This window comes from Macaca mulatta, chromosome 6 (assembly GCF_049350105.2).
Source record: "Macaca mulatta isolate MMU2019108-1 chromosome 6, T2T-MMU8v2.0, whole genome shotgun sequence".
Lineage (NCBI taxonomy): Eukaryota > Metazoa > Chordata > Mammalia > Primates > Cercopithecidae > Macaca > Macaca mulatta.
The window spans coordinates 128,102,342-128,117,819 of NC_133411.1; the positions used below are offsets into that span (position 1 = coordinate 128,102,342).

Consider the following 15,478-nt stretch of genomic DNA (forward strand, 5'->3'; position numbering starts at 1 on the left):
CAAACAACCCCATCAAAAAGTGGGCAAAGGATATGAACAGACATTTCTCAAAAGAAGACATTCATACAGCCAACAGACACATGAAAAAATGCTCATCATCACTGGCCATCAGAGAAATGCAAATCAAAACCACAATGAGATACCATCTCACACCAGTTAGAATGGCGATCATTAAAAAGTCAGGAAACAACAGGTGCTGGAGAGGATGTGGAGAAATAGGAACACTTTTACACTGTTGGTGGGATTGTAAACTAGTTCAACCATTATGGAAAACAGTATGGCGATTCCTCAAGGATCTAGAACTAGATGTACCATATGACCCAGCCATCCCATTACTGGGTATATACCCAAAGGATTATAAATTATGCTGCTATAAAGACACATGAACACGTATGTTTATTGCAGCACTATTCACAATAGCAAAGACTTGGAATCAACCCAAATGTCCATCAGTGACAGATTGGATTAAGAAAATGTGGCACATATACACCACGGAATACTATGCAGCCATAAAAAAGGATGAGTTTGTGTCCTTTGTAGGGACATGGATGCAGCTGGAAACCATCATTCTTAGCAAACTATCACAAGAACAGAAAACCAAACACCGCATGTTCTCACTCATAGGTGGGAACTGAACAATGAGATCACTTGGACTCGGGAAGGGGAACATCACACACCGGGGCCTATCATGGGGAGGGGGGGGAGGGGGGAGGGATTGCATTGGGAGTTATACCTGATGTAAATGACGAGTTGATGGGTGCAGCACACCAACAAGGCACAAGTATACATATGTAACAAACCTGCACGTTATGCACATGTACCCTACAACTTAAAGTATAATAATAATAAATAAATTTATTAAAAAAAAAAAACACATTTCACTTTCCTTACACATCTTGCATGTAAAGCTGTTTTTATTTCCAAGATTTGTAAAGTCATGTGAACTAAAAGGCATTACAGTTTTTACTTTTCTGACAAAATATTTGAGTTAAGCATGTATTATTTTTAAAACAAATAAAGCTCTTTCATATGTAAACATCACATACACAGCCAGGCACGGTGGCTCATGCCTGTAATCCCAGCACCTTGGGAGGCTTAGACAGGTGGATCATGAGGTCGGGAGTTTGAGACCAGCCTGGCCAACATGGGGAAACTCCGTCTGTACTAAAAATACAAAAATTAGCCAGGTATGGTGGTGGGCGCTTGTAATCCTAGCTACTCAGGAGGCTGAGGCAGGAGAATGGCGTGAACCCAGGAGGTGGAAGTTGCAGTAAGCCGAGATCATGCCACTGCACTCCAGCCTGGGTGACAGAGCAAGACTCCATCTCAGGGGAAAAAAAGATAAATAAATAAACATCACACACACATCACATATAAATATAGACAGAAGAAGATCCAGTAATTTTAAGATTTTTCATTTGCCAGTTTTTTAATTACTGACTCCAGGGTGGAGCCCTTGGGAGGAACAGGGCCAGGAAAACATGAAGTTTCTATGGCCTGATAAGCAGGCACAGCTGAAAGGCAAAACATCTCTCAGAATTAAGGGTCTCCTTTTTTACCAGATCCTGTATCCCAAAGAAAGAGAAATGCTATGGAATAAGTGCAGTGATTTTTGCCATGCATTTCATTGCAAAGCAATACAAAACCAATCAGCCCATTCTGTGATTAGCCCATCTTTCATGAGAGCCTTATCTCTCAGTAGGGTGTAGGGACATTTTCATTTCTTTTAGGTAGCTAAAGGCATGTTTCTCTAATCCAAACACGCAAAGAGCTATCTCCCCATAACCGCCATTAGCCAGCCCCAGAAGTACATTTCCTATCTGGTTATTATACACCAAAGCTCTCTCATAGTGCGAAGTAATTTCTGCTTCCCCCAAAAGTCAAAACCATGAGATAAGGCAATGCAAAATAGAACAGAGCTTTAGATTTTGAGAAGGATTTATCTGCTTTCAATTCCAGGGATTTCATGAGGACAACAGAGGTTTTTCCCAAAACAGTGTCTGTGGTGCCTCCTCTGTTTTTCCCAAGGAGTCCCAGGCTGTTAAAGCTTGAATATCCACTTTTAAATAAGCTGATTTTTAACCATAGTGCTCTTTAAAAAATCTTTTTAAGTCTCTTATTACATGACTTTAGCCAGGCCAAACAGCCAATATTTTTGTGCTCAGAGAAAGGAAAATTCAAGACAGTTAGTAGAGGGGAAGAGAATCAACAAATAGTGAAGGTCACATGGACAAACCAGAAAGGACTCATTCCCTAAGCCGGGAATTGAACCCTGAACCTCGGCCACCATTAAGAAAAGATAAAGTCTTAACCGCTAAACTATAGCACTGGGCAGTTTCTGATGCTTTTTCCCAGAAGGAGCCTAAAGCAGCCAATTTTGTGCTTGCAATGGGTTTTAACTGCTCAAGACAACTTTTAGAGCTAACTATGACATGAACCCCAAAATTCCTGTTCCCTGGAAGGGGGAGACCAAGCAAAAGTACTGCCACATGGTTACAAGGTCAGGCTCCCAAGGACATTTTTCAATGTGTGGTCTCTGGGCAAGATGTTTGTCCTGAGTAACAGAAAAGAAAGGGAAAGGAAAGGGAGAAAAGCATTGCCTGAGACAGGGTGGGGAAGGCAAGGCACCCAGGGAGGCCAGAGAAAGACCCACCCAATGCAGTGACACTGAATCAAAAATTCAGGCAGCCACTTGTCAGTTGAAGAGGGATCTTTTCCAGCAGCCCCATCAGCTCTAAAGTTTCTCACTTTGGGGAGGAAAAAGCTCCCCATGACCCACGGTCCTGTACATGACTAACCCTGTCACCCATAGCCTTCAGCAAAGAATGCAAGGCAGATTAATCCGAAGAGAATAGTGGTTAACTTCCCATAATACCAAATCTATTTTTAACCAAAAGGGACTTTACTAAGAGGGTGGCCTCTAACCCCATAAATCTTAGGAAGGAGTCTAACCTTCCTAAGTTCAGCCTTGACTCCAAGTTTGGTCAAGCATCCTTGCCTTTTATTAAGAGGGGCTTTTAACCCACTCTGTCTTAGGAGAGACTCTAACTCCCCTAAGTTGGGCCTCTAACCCAATCCTATCCTTTACCCAGTTACCCCACCACTCACCCAAAGTCAGCCAATCCGGTGCTGCAGTCTGTTTCCTTTGAGTCCAGGGTCTCCTCTTTGGGGTTCATCAGGAAGATGTTACTGGAAAGGGGTCCTGATCCAGACCCCAAGAGAGAGTTCTTGGACCTCACACAAAGAAGAGTTTGAGGCAAATTCATAGAGTAAAGTGAAAGCAAGTTTACTAGGAAAGTAAAGGAATAAAGAATGGCTACTCCATAGGCAGAGTAGTCAATTTAGTGGCTTTTTAACAGATACTTTTTTCCTCCACCCCCTCCTACATATACATACATTATTTATCTTACAATTCTGTATGTCAGAAATCTGACATACATCCCACAGGACTAAAATCTAGATATTGGCAGGCTGGATTCCCTTGGAGGCTCTAAGGGATAATCTATTTTCTTGCTTATTTAGGTGTTGGCAGAATTCAGTTCCCTGTGGTGGTTATTTTCTTGGTGACTGTCAGCTAAAGGCTAGTCTCAGCTTCTAGAGGTAACCCACGTTCTCTGGCTCATGGCCCCCATCCTCCATCTGTGAAGCCAGCAGGGGCAGGTTGAGTCCTTCCCATGTTCGGAATCTCTCCTGCCCCTTTTTCCATCACATCTTTCTTTTTTTTTTTTTTTTTTTTTTTTTTTGAGAGGGAGTCTCGCGCTGTCGCCCGGGCTGGAGTGCAGTGGCCGCATCTCAGCTCACTGCAAGCTCCGCCTCCCGGGTTTACGCCATTCTCCTGCCTCAGCCTCCCGAGTAGCTGGGACTACAGGCGCCCACAACCGCCCCCGGCTATTTTTTGTATTTTTTAGTAGAGACGGGGTTTCACTGCGTTAGCCAGGATGGTCTCGATCTCCTGACCTCGTGATCCGCCCGTCTCGGCCTCCCAAAGTGCTGGGATTACAGGCTTGAGCCACCGCGCCCGGCCTCCATCACATCTTTCTAACCAACTCTCTGCCTTCCTTTTCCACTTCCGTTTCTACCCAGATAATCCAGGATAGTCTCCGTATGTTAAAATCAAATGGTTAGCAAACCTAATTCCCTTTTGCTGTGAAGTAGCATATTCACAAGGTTTTATACCAGAGGACAAAGATCACAGGGCTCAAAATTCTACCCACCATAAATTTGCTCACCGGAACTCCTGCTTGCAAATTCATACAAACTACGTATGAAAAAAATGGAAATACATATACCAAAACAATCAATATTTCTGTCAAGATACTGAGATTAAAGGTCTGGGTGTGGTTTTCTTATATCTTACAAATATTGTACACAATGACATGTAAATACTACTTTTAGAAGAAGAATATGGAACATTAACTAGACATCAAAATCTAACAATGGTCTGATTAATACCAAGTTATGTAAGTAGAAGATAGTTTCTATTAATTCCATTATTTGGTTTACTTGCTGACCTTTCCTTAATAATATATTTCTTTTTTTTTTTTTTTTCTTTTTTGAGATGGAGCCTTGCTCTGTCACCCAGGCGGGAAATGCAGTGGCATGATCTCAGCTCACTGTAACCTCTGTCTCCCAGGTTCAAGCCATTCTCCTCCCTCAGCCTCCCAAGTAGCTGGGATTACAGGTGTGTGCCACCATACCTGGCTGATTTTTGTATTTTTAGTAGAGACAGAGTTTCACCATGCTGTCCAAGCTAGTCTTGAACTCCTGACCTCAGGTGATCTGCCTGCCTCAGCCTCCCAAAGTGCTGGGATTACAGCCATGAGCCACCATGCCCAGTCATATTTCTAATTTTTTAATGTGAATTAGTAGTGAGTCCAGCGATGCTAATATTTAATGCAAGGTCCTCACATATACCTATCGTGATTATTTTTATATATAAATTATTCTTAAGTGACTTTGTTGCTGATAGAGAGATGTCCTTCTTTCTGTCAACCTCCAGGTTGAGATAGTTTTTCTCAGGGCAGGGACTTCCTTCACAGCTTCATGCCTTTCACCCTTTCACCCAAATTGTCACCAATATGTCCTGAACCATTTCTTCATTAGTTATACCATTGGTATAATTCTTGTCTTTTTGTTTCTTTAAGTTTCCTGACACTAGCTATCTATAAAAATGTCTTTTTCTGCCTGATTTTCCTCAGGGATCTGTTCTAATTTTTGTATTTTTTGGCTGTGCAGTGTTGCTTTTATATTTTCTTAAAATTCTAGGTTAATTAAATTGGATATTTATTACTTCTTCTTTTCACATGTGAAGACCCACTATATTATTTCTTATCCATACATAGAATATATAATCTTAAAATAATCTTAGTTTTCTGCCTGCAGGAATTTTTTTTAGATGAATGTTTCCTAGGCTGAACTAGAACTCCTGGCCTCAAGCAATCTTTCTACCTCCTGATTAGTGGGAATTATAGGCACCGACTGCTGCACCCAGCAAAGGATTTTTTTTCTTTTTTTTTTTTTTCTTTCTCTATCTTGGTGAATACAGGGATTATTTTTTAAAGCACTTTATTTGCTTGGATTTGTTTGTTTCACCAATCAGTTTTATAACAGGATATATATAATATTATGTAAATATATATTATATATTATATAAATTTATATATTATATATTATATAAATTTATATATATATATATATTTTTTTTAGGCAGAGTCTCACTCTGTCACCTAGGCTGGAGTGCAGTGGCTTGATTTCCCCTGCGGTCAAGCCATTCTCCTGCCTCAGCCTCCTGAGTAGCTGGGACTATAGGTGCACACCACCATGCCCAGCTAATTTTTGTATTTTTAGTAGAGACAGGGTTTCATCATGTTGGCCGGGTTGGTCTCGAACTCCTGACCTCAAGTTATCTGCCTGCCTTGGCCTCCCAAAGTGCTGGGATTACAGGCGTGAGTCACCACACCCAGCCAATTTTATATTTTGAATTAAATATTCCTACTGGGAGTTAAATAATTAAAATTTTAAAACCAAATTCTGATGACTGGGAATTTAACTTAACTATCTGAATGAAATACAAATTAACTCCATTACTAGAATCATCTAATTCTCAAACAAGAATGGAATTTAAAGATTGCGTAGCACAGTAATCCTCTAGCCTGGCTCACATTGGAATCACGTGAGGAACCCCCAGGCCAATTAAATTAGAACCTGGTATGGGGGAAACTTGCAGGCATCAGTACTCCTAGGAAATCTGTCTTGTAGCTTGAATTGGAAACCACTGATGTAATCTAAGATTTTACTTCTACGGATGAGAAAGCTAAAACTCAGAGAGGAAAATGACCAGGTAGAAAATTCAAGCCTCCTGACTTCAAACCTACTGAGTTTTCTACTCCACAGATTGTTCTCCATCTTTGAGGTGTTTGAAGGTTTCTCTAGAGCATTCATAACTGTTCATAAAGTTCTAGGTTCTACCTCAAACCTAATGAAACAGAATTTGTCACTCCTTAGGTAATCCAGATGACCACCAAAGTTGAGAACCATTGCAAGTTACCTAAAGTGATGAGGTTTTTATCATATGAAAACAATATAACTTACATTTCTCTCTTCCATTTTTTAAATTGATGGCTCTTTGTTTTTGTTAGATTACATATTGCTACTGTTTTTTAATGTACCACAATCCAATTTGGGGGACATTTTCAACACAGCAGTAATTCATTACAACAACCATTCTTCTTTCCTTTGTTTTTCCTCCCCTTTTGTAGTCCTAAATTCTACAAGATGTTGAACTGAGGCAGTAAGTAATTGAACTGGAAAAATATGATGCAAAATTAATCTGCCTTGGCAGATATAATTGTTTAATTAGTCTAGAAAAATATAATTTAATTAATAGTTCGGTAAGTCTTAGCAAGAAGAACATTTATTGAAAACTTTCGCCGGACACAGTGGCTCATGCCTGTAATCCCAGCACTTTGGGAGGCCGAGGCGGGTGAATCACGAGGTCAGGAGATCGAGACCATCTTGGCTAACATGGTGAAACCCCGTCTCTATTAAAAAAAATACAAAAATTAGCCGGGTATAGTGGCGGGCACCTGTAGTCCTAGCTACGCGGGAGGCTGAGGCAGGAGAATGGCGTGAGCCCAGGCGGCAGAGCTTGCAGTGAGCCGAGATCATGCCACTGCACTCCAGCCTGGGTGACAGAGCGAGACTCCGTCTCCAAAAAAAACAAAAAACAAAAAAACTCTCCATTTGTCAGGCACTATACTAACCACTTTACATGTAATCCTAAGACCATCTCATAATCTCAGGATTAACCCTATAAGGTAAATATTATGTTTACCTCTACAAAGAAAAAGACTAAAGAACAGAGAGGTTAAGTAACACCAGGCACAGTGGCTCACACCCGTAATCCCAGCACTTTGGGAGCCAAGGCAGGAGGACCACTAGAGGCCAGGAGTTTGAGACCAGCCTGGCCAACATGGCAAAACCCAGTCTTACTAAAACTACAAAAATTATCCGGGTGTGATGGCAGGCACCTGTAATCCCAGCTACTCAGGAGGCTGAGGCAGGATAATTGCTTGAACCTGGAAGGTGGAGGTTGCAGTGAGCCGAGATCTTGCCACTGCACTCCAGCCTGAGCGACAGAGCAAGACTTCATCTCAAAAAAAAAAAAAAAAAAGAGAGATTAAGTACCTTGGTCACGGTCACACAATAGTAACTTTCAGAATTTATAAATTGGAATCATTAACAAAGATGTCCAATGCCAAGGAACTTGTCTGTCTCCTTAAAAGCACTGAATAGACACAAATAGTTCTAGAAGTTAGTAGTAGTGAGTACAAAGAAGAACTGCTGAGAAGGCACTGAGCTACTTTCATTTCCTATACTTTATATTAACTCAATTTTTCAAGAATTCTGGCTCTCCTCATGATTTTAGCTTCAAAACTTGACACAGGAACAAAATAGAAGCCCTGAATAGACCAATACCATGAAAAATGTGTCAAAGAACTGCCTCCAGTATACTCTAGGCTCAAGTAATTCTGCAAATGCATAATTTCAAACATTAAAAGATTAAATGTGATTAAAACTGTCTTGGAAACATGGAAAGCTATTTAGTCATTTATTTTATTTTATTTTATTTTATTTTTGAGGCAGAGTCTCACTCTATCACCCAGGCTGGACTACAGTGTCATGATGACGGCTCACTGCAGCCTTAAATTCCTGGATTCAAGTGATCCTTTTGCCTTAGCCTACCAAAGTGCTGGGAGTACAGGCATGAGCCACCATGCCTAGCTCAGATCTTGGTTTCTAATATACTGAAATATATTAGTTTATATTTAATGCTGCTTAATTAAAGGAACAAGGGTTCTTTGGAGAAATGGTCAATTCTAAAAATGGGACAGGAAATAAACAAGATAAGGCTTGAGAATCTTGTAGTGCCAGAAAGTAAGAAAGTATAAAAATAAACATAATTTTAAATAATTCGTAAGCATAATGATGGAGGTACATCAAAGGGACAGAGAAGCCAATGGAAAGAGCCCCCAGTGACCAATGCTGGAACAATTTGAGCCACAAAATAGCTTAATAAATACTGAGTCTGGGCACAGTGGCTCATGCCAGCACTTTGGGAAACCAAGGTAGGAGAATTGCTTGAGCCTGTGTTCCAGACCAGCCTGGGAAACATAGTGAGACCTTGTCTCTACAAAAAATTTAAAAAATTAGCTGGGTATAATAGCATGCACCTGTAGTCCCAGCTACTTGGGAGGCTGAGGTGGGGGGATTGCTTGAGCCCAGGAGGTTGAGGCTGCAGGGAGCCATGATTGCACCAGTGTACTCCGGTCTGAGCAAGACCCTGTCTCAAAGAAAAAAAAAAAGGAAATATTGGATTATAACCCAATGTGTAAAATGAAAACCCATGAGTTTATAGTGATATAAATAAATAATTGAATAAATAAATGTGGGAGGAAAAACAAACCTCCCATGCAGAAGAATCCCAAGTAATTTATGTAGGTACTCCATTCTCAAGGAGGGGGAACATAATTCCTCACTCCCTAAGAGTGGTCTGTGCATGGTAACTTTCTTCCAAAGAATACAGAATGGAAAGGGGGTGGGAAGAGAGTAATTTTTCAGTGGAAAAATTTGACAAACACTAACTCATGGTCAACATGAGCAATATAAGTCATGATGGTAGTGTGTGCCCTTGTACCATGTGATGAAAATGGCAATTGGTCTCTGTGGTCTTACTTCCAAAACCCATAACACCAGTCTAATTATGAGAAAAACACCAGACAAATCCCAATTGTGGGGTATTCTATAAATTATCTTATCACTACTGCTCAAAACTGTCAAGGTTATTAAGAACAAAGCAAAACAAAAGTCTGAGAAACCATCACAAACAAGAGAAGCCAAAGAACACATGATTAGCAAATATAATGTGGTACCTTGGATGGAATCCTGGAACAGAAAGAGGACATTAGGTAAAAACAAAGAACAACTGAATAAAGTATGGATTTTAGTTAACAATAATGTATTAATATTGGCTCATAAATTATGATAAATGTACAAGACTAACTTAAGATGTTTATAATAGAGAAACTGGATAGTGGATATGTAGTAACTTTCTGTACTATCTTCACAATTTTTCTGCAAATCTAAAACCAATCTGAAAAATATTTATAGTTTTAAAAAAGATAATTGTAGGCAGTTAAAACATAAACTAAAACAAAAATTAGCCGGGCGCCGTGGCTCAAGCCTGTAATCCCAGCACTTTGGGAGGCCGAGACGGGTGGATCACGAGGTCAGGAGATCGAGACCATCCTGGCTAACACGGTGAAACCCCGTCTCTACTAAAAAATACAAAAAACTAGCCGGGCGCGGTGGCGGGCGCCTGTAGTCCCAGCTACTCGGGAGGCTGAGGCAGGAGAATGGCGTGAACCCGGGAGGCGGAGCTTGCAGTGAGCTGAGATCCGGCCACTGCACTCCAGCCTGGGTGACAGAGCGAGACTCCGTCTCAAAAAAATAATAATAAATAAAAATAAATAAAAAATAAAACAAAAATTATCTTCCATAATAGAAACATGAAATACTTAGGACTAATCCTAATAGGAAATTAATAAGACCTATGGGATGAAAAGACATAAAACTTCAGAGTGTGCTCGCTTCAGCAGCACATATACTAAAATTGGAATGATACAGAGATTAACATGGCCCCTGCACAAGGATGACATGAAGGAATTAAAAATTAAAAAAAAGAAAAACCAACTTCACTAAGTGATGTGAACATTTTTAATAACTAAAAGTGTATAGCATTTGCCTCTATAGAAAACTGAATATCACTACCACGTTGTTTCTTCCCAAACTATATAATGTTAATTCAATCCTAAAAGGGGTTTATTCACTGCTGGTGAAAATGTAAAATGGTAGTACTATGGCAGTTTCTTAGGATTCAAATATATACCTACCTTTAGACCCAGCCCTTTTACTCCTCTTCAAAAGAAATGAAAATACATGTTCACACAAACACTTGTAATTAAATGTTCATAGTAATTTTATTTGCAATATCCCTCTCAGTGGGGGCTGCTACAATAAAAATACCATATACTGCAGAAATTTATTCCTCACAGTTTTGGAGGATGGGAAGTCTAAGATTAAGCCACAGGCAGATTCAGTTTTTGGTGAGGTCCCACTTTCTGGTTCATAGACAGATGGCCATCTTTTCATTGTTTCTTCACACAACAGAAGAGGCAGAGGAACTCTCTGAAGCCTTTTTTATAAGGACAGTAATCCTATTCATGAGGCCTCCAGCCATATGACCTATGATCTCCAAAGGTCTCACCTCCCAACAACCATATGACCTATCATCTCCCAAAGGCCCCCACTCCAAACACCGTCACATTGGGGATTAGTTTTCAACATATGAATCTTGGGAAGACACAAACATTCAGCTTATAGCCATCTTAAAACTGGGGGAAAAATCAGAAATATTCATCAGTAGATCAGTGGATAAAGAATATGGTATATCTATACAACTGGAATAATACCCAATAACAAAAGAGGAATTAACTACTAATAACTGCAACAATATTGTTGAATCTCAAAATCGTTGTGCTGAGTGAAAGAAGCCAGACACACCATATAATTCCACACATAAAAAGTTCTAGACAATGCAAACTAGCATATACTGACAGAGAACAGATCAGTGGTTGCATAGAGCCAAGGGCAGAAGTGGGGTTATATGCAAAGTGGCTCCAGAAAACAGAGGTGACAGAAATGTTCCATACATTGTGTAATACAAGTTTCACAGGGGTTATACATCTGTCAAATATCGCCAAATTTTACCTTTTAAATATATGCAAGTTATACATACATTTGTATGTATGTAAGTTATACCTCCAAAAAGTTTTTTAAAAACCTAAATCAGGTGGGGGCCAGAGATGGCAAAATAATTTTTTCTTATTTGAGAATAGGAAAGAAAAAAATTTTATAAAAGGTAACGAGTGGGTCCTGTCAAATGAAAAGCAAATCCAGATTTAGTAAGGACACACTTTGTTGGAAGGATTATTATAAGAGGAAAAGGGTCTCTTTCAATAGGAGAAGGAGAGCTATTGCAATAATAGGAACTATTTGACCATAATACCTGCAAGCTTCTCAAGAGTTAGGTGAAAAGAGGTTTTCTCTTACAGAGAGGAGTAAACTAGATTAGAAAGATTTGGATGTGGGCAAGTGGGATAAGAGAATGGGGTTAAAGAATGTTTTCCCCTGAAGTCAGCCTTCTCTCCAGAGCTGCTGTTGAAGAGGGGTTACATGCTGACTCAGACTGAGGATGGGCCAAGGTTCAAGGACCTGGGGAATAGACAGAATAACTTAACCAAAGTGTGATTAATAAGCATTTTGTTCCCACTGATCATTAGTACAAACAAGTTTAGTTAATCATTTATGAGGCAAAGAGTGGGAATTTGGAGTCTGTTTCTGGCCTTGTCATAGGTGAACAAGGCAGTATACATGAGTTTTATCTAAATTATATGGGAAAAGGTGCTTCTTTTCAGCAAGGCCTTTCTGAAACACAAAAGGGTGGGGGATTTCTCCATCTTTGCTCTTTTCCAGGAGCACAGAACTTAGGTAAAATTCAACACTGTCAGTTTCTTCTAGACAAGGCTTCCATGTTGCACAATTCTAGAGGGCATTTTATTCTTTCCCAGATAGGCATATAAAGATATGGTAATTAAGACTAATCAATTGAAAAAAATAGATAACTCTTGAAGAGAATTTATTACAGTACACAGAACAACCTAAAACATGATTTAAAAAAATTTAATACCCATCAATGAAAAAAAATCACATATTATTAAAAGTATGACATTGCCGGGATGCCCGCTTCACATGTGCAAGGGTGACAGGAGCCATGGGGGCTACGGGAATGAGCCACATGCTGGCCTCTTTCTTTGACCTAGACAACATGCTCATCGACATGGCCGGGGCAAGCAGGAGAGACCTGTCGGAGGTGTTAAAGTTCTTACAACCAAAATATAATTCTAAGAAAAGGCTGAAATCATCTGTGATAAAATTCAAGTTGAACTCAGGAAGGAATGTTTTCATCCTTACAGTACATGCATTACTGATCTAAGGACTTCAATTGGGAAGAAGCAATCCAGGAAACAAAAGATGGTGCCGCCAATAGAAAATTAACTGAAGAATGTCACTTCCTTGGGAAATCTACATGTTTACAGCTTATGACACTAGCAGAAAATATCAAAGTCATGCTCTCCGAACTTCGAAAGGAGGCCCGCCTACTTTTATTAAGGAATGGGGACAGACAGACCCAGAGAGAGAAGATTGAGGCTTGTGCCTGTCAGTCGTATTTCCACACTATTGGAGGTGGAGAGTAGAGAGAGAAGCCAGCACCATCCATATTTTATTACTGCTGCAGTCTTCTCAAAGTACAACCTGGGGACTGTGTGACAGTCAGTAACACATTAGAAACCGACGTCCAAGGAGGCCTCAGTGCAGGATTGAAAGCAAGGGTCTGGATCAATAAAAATAGAACAGTGCCACTGAAGTCTTCCCCAGTTCTGCATTACATGGTTTCTTCTGTGCTGGAGTTACCTGCTCTCTTACAAAGTATACACCACAAAGTCAGTACGTCCAGTTAAAGCACATAAAAGGGCATGATTATAAACTTTAGAATCAATTTGCAGAGTTTGAACTAAGAAAAGTTAGGGCATTCCACTTACTATGGTCCAGAATAACTGTACTTATGATTTAATGATGAATATTGCAAAGGTCCTCCCAACCCTATTGCTTTTAAGTTTTAACAAACAACCATTGACTGGTATTTATATCTGAAAATTCAGATTGCATTAATAGAAAGTAGTATAGCCCAGAAAATTTGAGGAAATATATTATTTGTTAGTCTGTAACAGATTTTTAAAATAATTTTATTAATCTTTTAGTATCTTGGCTGCATGATACCAAGCAGGCTAGCTTACACATGGATGCACAAATGCCAAGTTTATCTTCTGGCTTAAAAATACATATTTTTTAAAAATAGATTTTCTAAAACACATAATAGATTTATCACAGCAACTGAATCTGGTTAATATGAAATAAGTTCTAAGTCACATGCAAATCAAGGTATTTCATCATGAAATTATTTTGCATGTTTTTAAAACATAAAACATAATTTTGCCTACTTTGGAGGTATACTTCCTTTTCTATTATGAATCTGATTTTTTGTCATGACCTTTTTTTTTTTTTAGAGGAGGACACAATTTTTTTTTTCTGGTGTGTGATAGATTTCTCCAGTTAAAAAAAAAAAAAGAAAAAAAAAAACTTAAAATCTACACATGGTCGGCTGGGCGGAGTGAGGCGGCTCACCTGAGCGTGGCTGGGCCCAATCCTGGGCTAGGGCTGGGGCTGGGAATGGGGTGCAGTGAGGCTGGGGGCCGGCTCTGAGCTCATCCTGCGTGTGGGAAGCGGGGCTCAGGGGGCGCCAGAGCTGGAGGCGGAAGCGTGAAGTTAGCACTGAGTGGACGAAGAGAACCTGGGCTGAGCAGACATGGCCAGTTATCACCAAGAAGAGCAGATGCAGCTGCCCCTAGTTGACGCCATTGGTTCATGTCTCATCGATACTTTCTCATCTAGCATTTGCAAGGCTTGAGTCAAGCTGTGCCGTGGCACGCTATCAGGGAGTTACTTGATCCTTCCCGCCAGAAGAAACTTATGTTGGGAAATCAACACCAGCTAGTGTGCTTCTCTGTAAAGGCTCAACGTATACGACAGATTTCACATGCGCAGAGGCTGTTGAGCAGGCTTCATGTGCGCTGCAGTCAGAGGTCACCTCTTTCTTTGTGGATCGGATGGGTCCTTGGGTGTCCTCTCTTCACAAACTTCATCATCTTCCTCATCTTTTTGAATACGATCGTATTGATAGTTGAAATAGAATTGCTGGAATCCGCAAATACCTAACTGTGGCCATTGAAGCTGACCTTGGAGGTGGTAACTTGGTTATCTTGTTTATTTTCATCCTGGTGATCCTTCTTATGTGGCTGTCCAGCTTTTCCCTTTTCTGGAAGAGTGGAATGTCTTTAACTTTGTTGTTACCATGTTGTGCAGGCACTGATGAACTTGGAAGACAAGTAAAGCGATGGATGGCTTCAATATCCTTGGGCCCAGCAAAAGATAATGAAGGGAATTGTTGGAAATAAAGAATTCAAAACATAAATGTCTGTTCAGATAGAAAAATAATCTACAGATGGTCCTTCTTTCTCACCTGTGCACAGTGAGCTTGTAGCTTCCTTGTAGTCTTTACCTCTCAAGAAAATGTTTTTACTATCTTTTCCTAGACACACAATGGGGTTGAGGGAGCTAGGCTGTCTTGCTGGAGAGAAGTGCAAGCCACATGGCACCAAAGGTCTTTTTTTCTTCAGCGTATTCATAAAAGCAAAATGTCTTTGGTGCAGCCTAACCATGCGGCCCCCCTTCTGTTCTCTACTGACAGTGGTTTCACCCATATGATGAACAGAATAGAAAATTCAGTTTTGCTATGAGCCATTTCCAGAATTGGAAATTCCATAGTTACATGGATGATTGCTCTGGTAGACTGGTTGGCATGTGTGATGCTGGGGCTCATTCTTTTAGCTGTCCCACAGGATGGATGTAGGCAGTGTCACATTCATTATGCTTAGGATAAAGGTTCATCCCTTTTACATAGTGGTGACAAATCTCAACAAGATTGTTCCTAGGATGTTAAGTGAGCAGTTCTTCAGCAAAAATGATGTAGGAGAAAAAAAATGGAATTTTTAAATTTCCTTGTCTTCACAGTTTGTATTCTACATAGTACAGTAAGACAATGTTAAATTCCATTTGCACCCTTCCTTAGGCAAAAACTTTGTGGTTATCTACCTGCTGAGTGGAATGTTACTGAAGATATTTTCAAATATTGAAATAAACCTATGATTTTATTAATTTTTTTTGTTTTAGACTAAGATTC

General features: G+C 40.0%; 1 non-coding gene and 2 pseudogenes across 1 annotated transcript; all 3 read left to right on the forward strand.

Moving 5' to 3' along the window:
- The first annotated feature begins 10,141 nt into the window (after window positions 1-10,141).
- LOC114679095 (U6 spliceosomal RNA) lies at window positions 10,142-10,245 on the forward strand. Its single transcript, XR_003730779.1, has one exon. It is a non-coding gene; the product is annotated as a U6 spliceosomal RNA (small nuclear RNA).
- A 2,146-nt stretch (window positions 10,246-12,391) lies between these two features.
- Window positions 12,392-13,203, forward strand: LOC114679038 (N-acylneuraminate-9-phosphatase pseudogene; annotated as a pseudogene).
- A 722-nt stretch (window positions 13,204-13,925) lies between these two features.
- LOC100427692 (cation channel sperm-associated protein 2 pseudogene) lies at window positions 13,926-14,608 on the forward strand (annotated as a pseudogene).
- The last annotated feature ends 870 nt before the right edge of the window (window positions 14,609-15,478 follow it).